The sequence below is a fragment of the Eleutherodactylus coqui genome, chromosome 1 (genome assembly GCF_035609145.1).
Source record: "Eleutherodactylus coqui strain aEleCoq1 chromosome 1, aEleCoq1.hap1, whole genome shotgun sequence".
Taxonomy (NCBI): Eukaryota; Metazoa; Chordata; class Amphibia; order Anura; family Eleutherodactylidae; genus Eleutherodactylus; species Eleutherodactylus coqui.
This window is the reverse complement of record NC_089837.1, coordinates 521,073,160-521,087,045: the sequence shown is the minus strand read 5'-3', so window position 1 is coordinate 521,087,045 and position 13,886 is coordinate 521,073,160. Positions and strand designations below refer to the sequence as shown.

The following is a 13,886-nucleotide window of genomic DNA, read 5'->3' as shown; positions in this document are numbered from 1 at the left end:
CACAGTCTAATTTATCTGTGAAATTACTCTCCCGGCAAACTGTCTCTCTGCATCGGCATTCTCACCTACTCTCTCTCTTCTTCCTGCTATGAAGCGGTTTGGCCTTCTCTCGGCACGTAGCAGAAACAGCGAGGTCTCCTGGGTTGATTGGGCCCAGGCTGAGCATAAAGAAGTCGCTCAGCTTCCTCCATGTTCTCCACACACAAGCCGATCTCACAGCCTCTCTGCAGGGCCCGAGTGACACCCTCACTCACTCACTCACTGACTTCTTCTCCCTCCTCTACTGTCTTGCATTCTTGCAAACACATACATATAACACCACCATGTGAGCACAAACGATCCACTGAATACAATACATCTTCCAAACAGGACAGAACATACCAGGCATTAACCCTCTCAGTCCTGCAACCATTCAATACACTAATGCATTCCACAAACAAGACACTGACGAGACATTGACACGAGACAGACATAAAACATTATGGAGGGGCCCCACTAACTCTGGGCCACTACAAAAGCCTGTGGCAGCACTACTACAGGCCTGTGACTGACAATATGTCCGGACCCATAGGTGACCGGTGTAAGCAAGAAGTCTCTCCGGCTGTGGAGTAAATGGGTGAGCCTGAGTGTCCACTACCAGCCCCTGAGGTAAGACCCCCCATCTTTTAATAGGGCCACCCCACCGTACAGGGACCTCCAACAATCCTGTGCTATCAGGTGAAGAAAATGTGCAAATCGGATGTCTATAAAGGAGGTATCACATGGGCATATCCATACAGAAACCATCAGAATGCCCCCAGGTGTAGAGCTGACAACGGGTCTGGTGGTAGGATGCCACCAACCAATCAGTACGGGACATTGCAGTACTTTTGGACCTTCCAAAATCTACTGTTGGAAACCATCTGGTGTGTGTAGTGACCCAGGAGGTTCTACAGGGCAGGCTTCAGGTTGATAGGTCCCAAGGACCTTGCTATGAGTCCTTTGAGGGACATAGGAGGCACCCTTCAGAAGACAATGGGTTAAACAATATCTGCCCTTATTAAATGGTTGCTGGCAGCTAAGACCTGGGTTGGTCAGCCTCCAAGAAAGAGGATTGACCCTATTGGAGAAATATACCCTGTCGAGAGCACCGGTGATTGGTTGAGGGGGCGTAGTCAGTGGAAGAGGCGAAGTAGGAAACGACAGTTGGAAGGGAGAGGCGCGGAGAAGCAGCCATGAGGAGGGTGGCACCTAAGAGAGAAACCAGATGCCACAACTGTGAGTTGGAGACATCTTGTCACAGTCAGGAGTTAGTGATCCCTCAGAAAGGCCACCATTTTCGCCTCTCTCAGTTTCCCCAGGCCGTTCAGTACTATAAGTTACATAGTAACATAGTATGTGAGGCTGAATGAAGACAATGTCCATCTAGTTTAGCCTGTTTCAACCCCTAGTTGATCCAGAGGAAGGCAAAAACCCCAAGAGGCAGGAGCCAATTAGCCCATTTGGGGGCAAATTTCTTCCCGACTCAATAATGGCAGTCAGACTAATCCCTGGATCAACCCCTAATAGTTCCTACCTGTCTGTAAGGCCCGGATCAACAACCCGCTGGTCACCTAATGTCTATATCCGGTAATATCATAGCGCTCTAGAAAGACATCTAGTACCCTCTTAAACTCCTCTATGGATTTTGCCATCACCACATCCTAAGGCAGAGAGTTCCACAGTCTCACTGCTCTTACAGTAGAGAACCATTTTCTGTGTGGGCGATGAAACCTTCTTTCATCTAGACATAGCCGATGCCCTCTTGTTACCGTCGCAGTCCTGGGTATAAACAGATCATGGGAGAGATCCTTGTATTGTCCTCTCATGTATTTATACAGAGTTATTTAGTCGCCCCTTAGCCGTCTTTCCCGGGTAAATAATCCCAATTTGGATAACCTCTCTGGGTATTCCAGTCCCGTCATTCCGTTTATTAGTTTAGTTGCCCGTCTTTGAACCCCCTCCAGCACTGTAACATCTTTCCTGAGCACCGGTGACCAGAACTGTGCGCAGTATTCCATGTGAGGCCTGACAAGTGCCTTATATAGTGGGAGGATAATGTTCTCGTCCCTCGCCCCTATACCTCTTTTAATGCACCCCAAGACTTTATTAGCTTTTGCAGCAGCTGACTGGCATTGGTTACTCCAGTTTAGTCTAGAATCCACTAGTACCCCCAGGTCTTTTTCCATATCACTTTTCCCTAGCAGTACCCCATTCAGTGTATATTGGTGACATCTGTTTCTCCTGCCCTTGTGCAGAACCTTACATTTATCCAAATTGAACTTCATTTGCCATTTTTCTGCCCAAGCCCACAGCTTATCTCGGTCCGTTTGTAGCCATACATTGTCCTCCGTTGCATTGATTATATTGTATAATTTTGTGTCATCTGCAAATACTGATATTTTACTGTGCAGCCCCTCTATCAGGTCATTAATAATTACTGTGCAGCCCCTCTATCAGGTCATTGATAACTATATTGAACAGAATGGGGCCTAATACTGACCCCTGTGGCCCCCGCTAGTAACGGGGGCCCAATCAGAGTATGAACCATTTATTACCACCCTCTGCTTTCTATCTCTGAGCCAATTCTTTACCCACTTACACACGTTTTCACCCAATCCGAGCTGTCTCATTTTATATATCAGCCTATTATCTGGCACGGTGTCAAATGCTTTAGAGAAATCCAGATATACGAGATCAATAGACTCTCCCAGGTCCAGCTTAGAACTTAGTTAACTCCTCCATTATGGTTCCAGGTTCATTTTGTAAAGGTTCCCTTCTGAATTTCAGTCGGGACCCAGTTCAGCCTCGCTACCCAAATCAGAGGCTACCGACAGAGTGAGGAAACTAATGGTGGATCCATACTGTGTTAATGAAATATGTGGTGATCATCTTTGTTGCCTGCCTGAAACTCAAAGCTGTGCAGTGTACTTCCACTCCCAAGCTTCAGTAAACTGTGTGCCTTCAGTTTTACCAGCTTACCAACCGACTTGTTTCTTTATTCCACTAAGGGAATAGATAATAAAAAGGCGGTTGCCTGGAGAGCGGTTTCTACGTGATGTCATCATACCAACAGTGAGGTTTGGAGGAGGTTCTGTTATGGTGGTGGGGGAAGAGAGTGGGGGTGGGGGTGGGGGGGGGTTGGAAAGGACGAGGGCCATTGGTTATAGTGAAGTCCACCTCCAAAGCCAATGGGTATAGAGACATCCCGGACAATGTGGCATCACCTACCCCGTGGTAATACTCTGGTACGGCTCCGTGTCACCACTAACATGGCCGAGCATACTGTCCGTGTGGGGCTGCAGGTTATCCTGCGGGAAAATGTCATCATGTACGTCATGTAGGTATGGTGCTGTAGGTAGGTAGCGTGAGGTATTGCACCCCTCAGTGTTTGTGTTAGATAGGTTTCTTTAAAATGTCATATATCTATATTTGAGGTCTAAGACTGACTTCTGCTGGTTTGTTGTTAAATGTGCAGCCACGGGGCGGTTATAGTTGCTTCGTATTGATGTTCCATTGGCTTCTGGCGATTACACGGCGCAGCGGGAACATGCAGGGAACGTGAGTACACACGCTCAGAGGTAAAAAGCAGCATGAAAGGTGCCGCAGGCATTAGACATCCTGCGTGTACAGGGTGGCTGCAGGATGGTTGTATCAGCCCCACTACTTACAGGCTTGCACTAGTTCTCGGTAAGCGGAACTGGGACTGGGCAATATGTGGAAGCAACACAGATTCAGGAATCATGACTGTCACGGGAAGAATTGTGGGGCTCCATTGCTGAAAGGGCGCGACTTCTGTTCCCACCACAAGGTCCTTCGTTGTCTCCTGTGTTCTCTAAGATTTTGATCTCCCAAAGCACCATCTGTGGCCCAGGGGGATTAATATGTGAGAAGGGCTTTTTTAATCATGGCCACATTTTTTTTAGTCTCAGAAAACTCCTTCAATGTTTTTTTTCATTAATTAGTGGCTATTTTCTATTACGAACAGCGCCACATCTGTCATCAGGTTTTATGTGGCATTGCAGTTCTGTCCCATTCACATCAATGGAGCTGAGCTGCAATACCAGACACAGCCGTTGGGCGGATGTGACGTCACTTTGGAAGTAAGCAGCCATGTTTATTCTAATTCTGTACAAACCCTTTAATGACACAGACTCTTTCGATGTCCCATCAGGACGCATATTAACACATTCTGCCGCAGTTCTACAGCGCGGCCGATTCAGCCAATCAGCTGGCTGGAATCGGCATCACGTGACTCAGCGGGGTGCCCGAGCATTGCCGTGCACGATGAGCTGTGCCCGCGCGTCACGTGGGCTGTGACGTCACCGAGCCTTGCATTTGCCCGCGGATTTTGAACAGTATCGATCTACGGAGGAAGCAAGCTGATGGTTGGAGCCTTTTCCCCAATTTACAAGATGGGAGAGTAAGATTTGTGCTCTACGTGTGGTGAGTACCCACCTGAGATTTGTGCGCTGTGCGCTACGTGTGGAGACGCGGTCACCTGAGATTTGTGCGCCGTGCGCTACGCTGTGCGCTACGTGTGGAGACGCGGTCACCTGAGATTTGTGCGCCGTGCGCTACGCTGTGCGCTACGTGTGGAGACGCGGTCACCTGAGATTTGTGCGCCGTGCGCTACGCTGTGCGCTACGTGTGGAGACGCGGTCACCTGAGATTAATGCGCCGTGCGCTACGTGTGGAGACGCGGTCACCTGAGATTTGTGCGCCGTGCGCTACGTGTGGAGACGCGGTTACCTGAGATTAATGCGCCGTGCGCTACGTGTGGAGACGCGGTCACCTGAGATTTGTGCGCCGTGCGCTACGTGTGGAGACGCGGTCACCTGAGATTTGTGCGCCGTGCGCTACGCTGTGCGCTACGTGTGGAGACGCGGTCACCTGAGATTTGTGCGCCGTGCGCTACGCTGTGCTCTACGTGTGGAGACGCGGTCACCTGAGATTTGTGCGCCGTGCGCTACGCTGTGCGCTACGTGTGGAGACGCGGTCACCTGAGATTAATGCGCCGTGCGCTACGTGTGGAGACGCGGTCACCTGAGATTTGTGCGCCGTGCGCTACGTGTGGAGACGCGGTCACCTGAGATTTGTGCGCTGTGCGCTACGTGTGGAGACGCGGTCACCTGAGATTTGTGCGCCGTGCGCTACGCTGTGCGCTACGTGTGGAGACGCGGTCACCTGAGATTTGTGCGCTGTGCGCTACGTGTGGAGACGCGGTCACCTGAGATTTGTGCGCTACGCTGTGCGCTACGTGTGGAGACGCGGTCACCTGAGATTTGTGCGCTACGTGTGGAGACGCGGTCACCTGAGATTTGTGCGCTGTGCGCTACGTGTGGAGACGCGGTCACCTGAGATTTGTGCGCTGTGCGCTACGTGTGGAGACAACACCCAAGATTTGTGCCCTACGTGTAGTGAGTACGTCACCTGAGATTTGCGCGACGCCACCTGGCGCAACCTGTCTTTTTTTGCAGATTTGTGCGCCTTATTGCAAAATTACGTGTGGAGAGGATCCTGATGTTTGGATGCGTTTCGAGAAGAATTTCGCTTCGCTCGGACACCATCTGACATCACTCAGCGAGGTAAGCTGCTGCATCTGCCCAAATTTTCATCGCTTGCATCTGCTCATATGCGCATATTTGGCGCATATTTGCAGGTTTTCGCTTGCATCTGCTGATATGCGCATACTTGGCGCATATTTGCAGGTTTTCGCTTGCATCTGCTGACATGCGCATATTTGGCGCATATTTGCAGGTTTTCGCTTGCATCTGCTGATATGCGCATACTTGGCGCATATTTGCAGGTTTTCGCTTGCATCTGCTGATATGCGCATATTTGGCGCATATTTGCAGGTTTTCGCTTGCATCTGCTGATATGCGCATACTTGGCGCATATTTGCAGGTTTTCGCTTGCATCTGCTGACATGCGCATATTTGGCGCATATTTGCAGGTTTTCGCTTGCATCTGCTGATATGCGCATACTTGGCGCATATTTGCAGGTTTTCGCTTGCATCTGCTGATATGCGCATATTTGGCGCATATTTGCAGGTTTTCGCTTGCATCTGCTGATATGCGCATACTTGGCGCATATTTGCAGGTTTTCGCTTGCATCTGCTGACATGCGCATATTTGGCGCATATTTGCAGGTTTTCGCTTGCATCTGCTGATATGCGCATACTTGGCGCATATTTGCAGGTTTTCGCTTGCATCTGCTGACATGCGCATATTTGGCGCATATTTGCAGGTTTTCGCTTGCATCTGCTGATATGCGCATACTTGGCGCATATTTGCAGGTTTTCGCTTGCATCTGCTGATATGCGCATATTTGGCGCATATTTGCAGGTTTTCTCCTGCATCACCTGATATGTGCATATTTGCAGGTTTTTGCTTGCATGTGGTGATATGCTCTCCGTTTTCCACAGGACGACTCGTGTGGAGAGTAACCTGACATTTGGCTGCGTTTTGTACAACGTACGGAACCGGAGATTGGCGTTTTAGGTGCTGATCTCACATTTGCCCCCCGCCTTTTGGAGAGGACGACTCTTCTGGAGAGGAATTTCGCTTCGCTAGGACACCACCTGACGTCACTCGGCGAGGTAAGCTGCTGCATCTGCCAAATTTTTCATTGCTTGCATCTGCTCATATGTACATGCATGCCTGTGTGCGTGCGTGCAGGCATGCCTGTGTGCGTGCGTGCAGGCATGCCTGTGTGCGTGCGTGCAGGCATGCCTGTGTGCGTGCGTGCAGGCCTGCCTGTGTGCGTGCGTGCAGGCCTGCCTGTGTGCGTGCGTGCAGGCCTGCCTGTGTGCGTGCGTGCGTGCGTGCCTGTATGCGTACGTGCGTGCCTGTGTGCGTGCCTGTATGCGTACGTGCGTGCGTGCCTGTATGCGTACGTGCCTGTATGCGTACGTGCGTGCTTGCCTGTATGCGTACGTGCGTGCGTGTATGCGTGCGTGCCTGTGTGCGTGCCTGTATGCGTATATGCCTGTATGCGTGCCTGTATGCGTACATGCGTGCGCGTGCCTGTATGCGTACATGCGTGCGCGTGCCTGTATGCGTACATGCGTGCGCGTGCCTGTATGCGTACATGCGTGCGCGTGCCTGTATGCGTACGTGCCTGTATGCGTATATGAATGTGTGCCTGTACGCGTACGTGCGTGCCTGTACGCGTACGTGCGTGTCTGTATACGTGCGTGCGTGCCTGTATGCGTACATGCCTGTATGCGTGCCTGTACGCGTACGTGCGTGCGTGTATACGTGCGTGCACGCGTGTATACGTGCATGCGTGTGTGCGTGTATACGTGCATGCGTGTGTGCGTGCATACGTGCGTGCACGCGTGCCTGTGTGTGTATACGTGCATGCGTGCCTGTGTGTGTATACGTGCGTGCGTGCATGCGTGTGTATACGTGCGTGCGTGCATGCCTGTGTGTATACGTGCGTGCGTGCCTGTGTGTATACATGCGTGCATGCCTGTATGTATGTATGTATGTCTAATTCTTCTGTCCAGGTTGGGGGAGTAGTGGTCATTGTAAGTGGGTTGAGCGGATCTAGGGATCAGTAATACTGGTGGGATGTAACTGTTAACCTGCTGATTTCTCGTCATTTCCTGCAGATCTGACGTCCTTGAGAACGGGAAGGCTGGCGGACAGTGAAGAGACCCTCGACGTTCAGCAATCTTGAAACCCTTCTTTTTATGAACTGTTTTTTTCCCAGTGACTCCCTTTTTTTTGATACGCTTTTTCTTTAAAAGAATTATGACGGAGGATCCTGAAAAACTGCGCAATATTTTTTACTGCGATGCAGTAAACAGAAAAGACCCATGAACACAGCCGCCTTTTGTCTATATCACGGAATGAACCTTGGTGTAACATCCACACTAGCAATAAATTATAAAATCCGAATTGGGTTGAGTCTGTCGTGTTTTCACTATATGTTGCAGTTGGCGGTGTGCCCTGTCCTGCTCCTGATGCAGTTGGCGGTGTGCCCTGTCCTGCTCCTGATGCAGTTGGCGGTGTGCCCTGTGCTGCTCCTGATGCAGTTGGCGGTGTGCCCTGTGCTGCTCCTGATGCAGTTGGCGGTGTGCCCTGTCCTGCTCCTGATGCAGTTGGCGGTGTGCCCTGTCCTGCTCCTGATGCAGTTGGCGGTGTGCCCTGTCCTGCTCCTGATGCAGTTGGCGGTGTGCCCTGTCCTGCTCCTGATGCAGTTGGCGGTGCGCCCTGTCCTGCTCCAGTTGGCGGTGCGCCCTGTCCTGCTCCAGTTGGCGGTGCGCCCTGTCCTGCTCCAGTTGGCGGTGCGCCCTGTCCTGCTCCAGTTGGCGGTGTGCCCTGTCCTGCTCCTGATGCAGTTGGCGGTGTGCCCTGTCCTGCTCCTGATGCAGTTGGCGGTGTGCCCTGTCCTGCTCCTGATGCAGTTGGCGGTGTGCCCTGTCCTGCTCCTGATGCAGTTGGCGGTGTGCCCTGTCCTGCTCCTGATGCAGTTGGCGGTGTGCCCTGTCCTGCTCCTGATGCAGTTGGCGGTGTCTGTTATGTGGCATGTGTATGACTCCTGTTCTTTGGTGTGGCTCCTCGGATCTGCTAGGGCCCAGTTCTTAAGATCGCTGGGCCGTCCTCTTACTGGGCTGATGCCCCCGCTTAGGTAGGGCCACTGTCATCCCCCCTGTAGCACAGGCTTGGTTGCCTGGATACTGTGTGACTCTCCTGTGTTCCCTGTGTGCGTGTATACTACTAGACTACCACTCCTTTAGTCACGATCGTGTGGGCCCTCTGCTTTATCTGCTCACACGATTGTAACAGTCTCTTCAGAAAGCCACTGACTACTCCTTTCTTTTTGGGCCCAGTGGTGCATACAGACATAACATTAGGGCCACAATGTGTATACTTGTGAACACGAGACAAAACAGGGGTGTCCATTTCGGAGGTTCAATCCTCCTTTTGATGTGCAATATAGAAAAAAAAAAGGTCTTGAAAAGGACAGGTTTTCTAAAAATTAAATATTATTTGGTCTCCTAAATTGCATTAATTCCTAAAAATAAATGTGGGGTCAAAATACCCCTGACCCTCTCAGAGAATACATTAAGGGGTGCAGTTTTTAAAATGTGGTAATTTGTAAGTATCTATCATTATGACTAAGGATGAGCGAGTATACTCGCTAAGGCACTACTCGTTCGAGTAATGCGCCTTAAACGAGTATCTCCCCGCTCGTCCTTAAAGATTCGGGGCCGCCGCGGGGGAGAGCCGGGAGGAACAGAGGGGAGATCTCTCTCTCCCCTGCGACTCACCTGTCAGCCGCAGCGGTCCCCGAATCTTTATGGACGAGCGGGGAGATACTCGTTTAAGGCACATTACTTGAACGAGTAGTGCCTTAGCGAGTATACTCGCTCATCCTTAATTATGACACCTAGCAGGATTGGTGTAGGAAAACTAAGGGCTCATGTCCACGGGCAAAATAAGAATTAAAATCTGCAGCGGATTTTAAGCCTAGGGTCACACGGGGCGGATTGCCGTCGGAAATCTCGCGGTTTAGCCGCAGCAAAAACCGCGAGATCTCCGCCGGCAGAGCCGCTGCGGTTTAAGCCGCGGCGGCTTTGAAGCGGTCCGGCCGCTTGCTCTTCCGTTGCGGCCGGCGCTCCCATAGAGGAGAGCGCGGCCGCAGCGGAATGAAAAAAAGAATGAGCATGCTGCTTCTTTTAAAACCGCGGCTGCGGCCGCCGCAGCCTCGGTTTCAACCGGATTTACCGCAGCGGATTAGCCGTCCCGTGTGGACGAGATTTCTGAGAAACCTCGTCCACATGGCTGGCTAATCCCGGGCTTAGCGGCCGCGGGCGGTTTTGCCGCGGGCGGATCTGCTGCGGCAAAACCGCGGCAAATCCGCCCTGTAAAAGTGATTTAAAAAAAAAAGGAGCATGAAAAAATCTGGACCATGCTCCATTTTCGTGCGAGTCTCCCGCGGGGACGGCTCCCGCGGGCTTCTATTGAAGCCTATGGAAGGCGTCCGGATCCGCGGGACACAAAAATCAGATTTTACTCACACGCTCCGGTTCTTCTCTTCGCCGCGGCGCCATCTTCTCTCAGTCGCGGCCGGATCATTTTGCTTCGGCCCGGCGCATGCGCGGGGCACGTCACCGACGTCATCATGCACATCCGCCGAGCCGAAGAAAGAAGATCCGGCCGCGACGAGAGAAGATGACGCCGCAGCGAATGAAGTATCTGGAGCGTGTGAGAGGTAAGTTAATTCTGATTTATTCTTATTTTCAGCGCTCATGTCCGCGGGGCAGGAGGGACCCGCTGCAGATTCTCCATGGAGAATCCGGAGCGGGCCTGATTTTCCCCGTGGACATGAGGCCTAAGTGTTCCTCTAAATTCTGAAAAGTAATGTTAAATTTGTACGTCTCCTAAATGGAAAAAATAAATTTACCAAAGTTTTAAACCGTGCATCCAGAATAAAGTGAACAGATGGAAATCTATATGTTCGCAGAGATTTGTACAGTATGTTGGCACTTATTTTATATATGACATTTGACAATGCGAAAAAATGAAAATTCAAAATTGTGCAAAGTAGCAATTTTAATAAATATACACAACTTTTAACAGTCCTTTTTTACTACCTAACAGAAGTACAACAAGGGGAAGAAAACCATGTCACAGTCACTTGGATATGCAAAACCTTTACGGACTTATGATGTGTCAAGTGACACATGTAAAGTTCCAAATTTTCGGTCTGTCACAAAGGCGCAAACAGCCTGGTTCTCTAAGGGGATAAATAGCTTAGTGTATGAACTGTGAACCGACTAACGAGGGACAGTGAGCAGCATCACATGCAACCTGACAATCTTCATCGTACTGCTCCATCAGATCCTGATGATGGATTTCCATAGCAGGTGATGGGCCATTTCCAGCTTTTAAGCGTCCCCCGGAGCCAACATCTGGGAACTTCTGGCTCTCTGGTGATTCAACTCTGCGGTTGCGAGCACCGGAAACGGTTACCACAGTGCAAGATTCTGACCAAAACGTATCAGCTGACCTATAACGAGGAAGAGAAAAAAAATTAACCCTGCCTGCAATTGGCTTAATTCCGTGGGTTTTCATAGTTATTGCACTGTCCCTGCTTTTCTTCACTCCTACTTTAATAGATAAAGATATCTTATTTGGACAATTGGTATGTTTCTCCGAAGGTTTGTTCAGTTAGTGCAGATTAGGTGCAGTATTGTGATGGCACCTGTACGTGTGCTAAAAAAAGGAATTAAATGCTCAAATCTAATGGAATGTCTTTTTCGGCCAATAAGACGAATTTAACACAGCAAATGTGTGTGTGAGAGAGAGGGGGTGGCTGAGTAAGTGGGTGAGCATACATGCATGTGAGCATACAGGCATGTACGCGTACAGGCACGCATACAGGCACGCATACAGGCACGCATACAGGCACGCATACAGGCACGCATACACGCACGCATACACGCACGCATACACGCACGCATACAGGCACGCACGCACGCATACAGGCACGCACGCACGCATACAGGCACGCACGCACGCATACAGGCACGCACGCACGCATACAGGCACGCACGCACGCATACAGGCGCACGCACGCATACAGGCGCACGCACGCATACAGGCACACGCACGCACGCATACAGGCGCACGCACGCATACACGCACGCAGGCACGCACGCACGTACGCATGCAGGCACGCACGCACGTACGCATACAGGCACGCACGCACGTACGCATACAGGCACGCACGCACGTACGCATACAGGCACGCACGCACGTACGCATACAGGCACGCATACAGGCATGTACGCATACAGGCATGCATGCATGTACCCATACAGGCATGCACGCACGCATACAGGCATGCACGCATACAGGCATGCATGTACATATGAGCAGATGCAAGCAATGAAAAATTTGGCAGATGCAGCAGCTTACCTCGCCGAGTGACGTCAGGTGGTGTCCTAGCGAAGCGAAATTCCTCTCCAGAAGAGTCGTCCTCTCCAAAAGGCGGGGGGCAAATGTGAGATCAGCACCTAAAACGCCAATCTCCGGTTCCGTACGTTGTACAAAACGCAGCCAAATGTCAGGTTACTCTCCACACGAGTCGTCCTGTGGAAAACGGAGAGCATATCACCACATGCAAGCAAAAACCTGCAAATATGCACATATCAGGTGATGCAGGAGAAAACCTGCAAATATGCGCCAAATATGCGCATATCAGCAGATGCAAGCGAAAACCTGCAAATATGCGCCAAGTATGCGCATATCAGCAGATGCAAGCGAAAACCTGCAAATATGCGCCAAATATGCGCATGTCAGCAGATGCAAGCGAAAACCTGCAAATATGCGCCAAGTATGCGCATATCAGCAGATGCAAGCGAAAACCTGCAAATATGCGCCAAATATGCGCATATCAGCAGATGCAAGCGAAAACCTGCAAATATGCGCATATGAGCAGATGCACGCGATGAAAATTTGGGCAGATGCAGCAGCTTACCTCGCTGATGTCAGATGGTGTCCGAGCGAAGCGAAATTCTTCTCGAAACGCATCCAAACATCAGGATCCTCTCCACACGTAATTTTGCAATAAGGCGCACAAATCTGCAAAAAAAGACAGGTTGCGCCAGGTGGCGTCGCGCAAATCTCAGGTGACGTACTCACTACACGTAGGGCACAAATCTTGGGTGTTGTCTCCACACGTAGCGCACAGCGCACAAATCTCAGGTGACCGCGTCTCCACACGTAGCGCACAAATCTCAGGTGACCGCGTCTCCACACGTAGCGCACAGCGTAGCGCACAAATCTCAGGTGACCGCGTCTCCACACGTAGCGCACGGCGCACAAATCTCAGGTGACGTACTCCCTACACGTAGGGCACAAATCTTGGGTGTTGTCTCCACACGTAGTGCACAGCGCACAAATCTCAGGTGACCGCGTCTCCACACGTAGCGCACAGCGTAGCGCACAGCGCACAAATCTCAGGTGACCGCGTCTCCACACGTAGCGCACGGCGCACAAATCTCAGGTGACCGCGTCTCCACACGTAGCGCACAGCGTACAAATCTCAGGTGACCGCGTCTCCACACGTAGCGCACGGCGCACAAATCTCAGGTGACCGCGTCTCATCACGTAGCGCACAGCGTAGCGCACGGCGCACAAATCTCAGGTGACCGCGTCTCCACACGTAGCGCACGGCGCATTAATCTCAGGTGACCGCATCTCCACACGTGGCGCACAAATCTCAGGTGACCGCGTCTCCACACGTAGCGCACAGCGCACAAATCTCAGGTGGGTACTCACCACACGTAGCGCACAGCGTAGCGCACAAATCTCAGGTGACCGCGTCTCCACACGTAGCGCACAGCGTAGCGCACAAATCTCAGGTGGGTACTCACCACACGTAGAGCACAAATCTTACTCTCCCATCTTGTAAATTGGGGAAAAGGCTCCAACCATCTGCTTGCTTCCTCCGTAGATCGATACTGTTCAAAATCCGCGGGCAAATGCAAGGCTCGGTGACGTCACAGCCCACGTGACGCGCGGGCACAGCTCATCGTGCACGGCAATGCTCGGGCACGCCGCTGAGTCACGTGATGCCGATTCCAGCCAGCTGATTGGCTGAATCGGCCGCGCTGTAGAACTGCGGCAGAATGTGTTAATATGCCATCAGGACAACCCTTGCCCATAGCTTTGTATATTGGATGATGTAGAGAAGGTCACTGGTTTTAGGATAATGGAAAGGGGAAAACTAATAGCAGGTCCTTTTCGTCTGGAGGGGTGCATAATGTGGCCCCTCTTTCTTTTCTGTACCCCATTGTAGGATGAACTGTGTCCTAAATGTATCTCTATAGGTGCTACATTATTGT

The 13,886-nt window shown here is 51.2% G+C and overlaps 2 long non-coding RNA genes across 3 annotated transcripts; one reads left to right on the top strand and one right to left on the bottom strand.

Annotated features, from left to right (window-relative positions):
* Positions 1-4,210: 4,210 nt before the first annotated feature.
* Positions 4,211-7,926, top strand: LOC136614941 (uncharacterized). 2 transcript variants are annotated; one of them, XR_010790967.1, is made up of 4 exons: positions 4,211-4,464; positions 5,499-5,606; positions 6,447-6,620; positions 7,638-7,926. It is a non-coding gene; the product is annotated as an uncharacterized lncRNA (long non-coding RNA). The 2 variants fall into 2 exon arrangements; XR_010790966.1 differs by lacking the exon at positions 4,211-4,464 and having other exon boundaries at positions 5,243-5,606.
* Positions 7,927-10,589: 2,663 nt separating this feature from the next.
* Positions 10,590-13,678, bottom strand: LOC136614930 (uncharacterized). Its single transcript, XR_010790965.1, has 4 exons — positions 13,416-13,678; positions 12,518-12,621; positions 11,956-12,129; positions 10,590-11,044 (listed from the first exon to the last, which is right to left on the bottom strand). It is a non-coding gene; the product is annotated as an uncharacterized lncRNA (long non-coding RNA).
* Between the last annotated feature and the right edge of the window lie 208 nt (positions 13,679-13,886).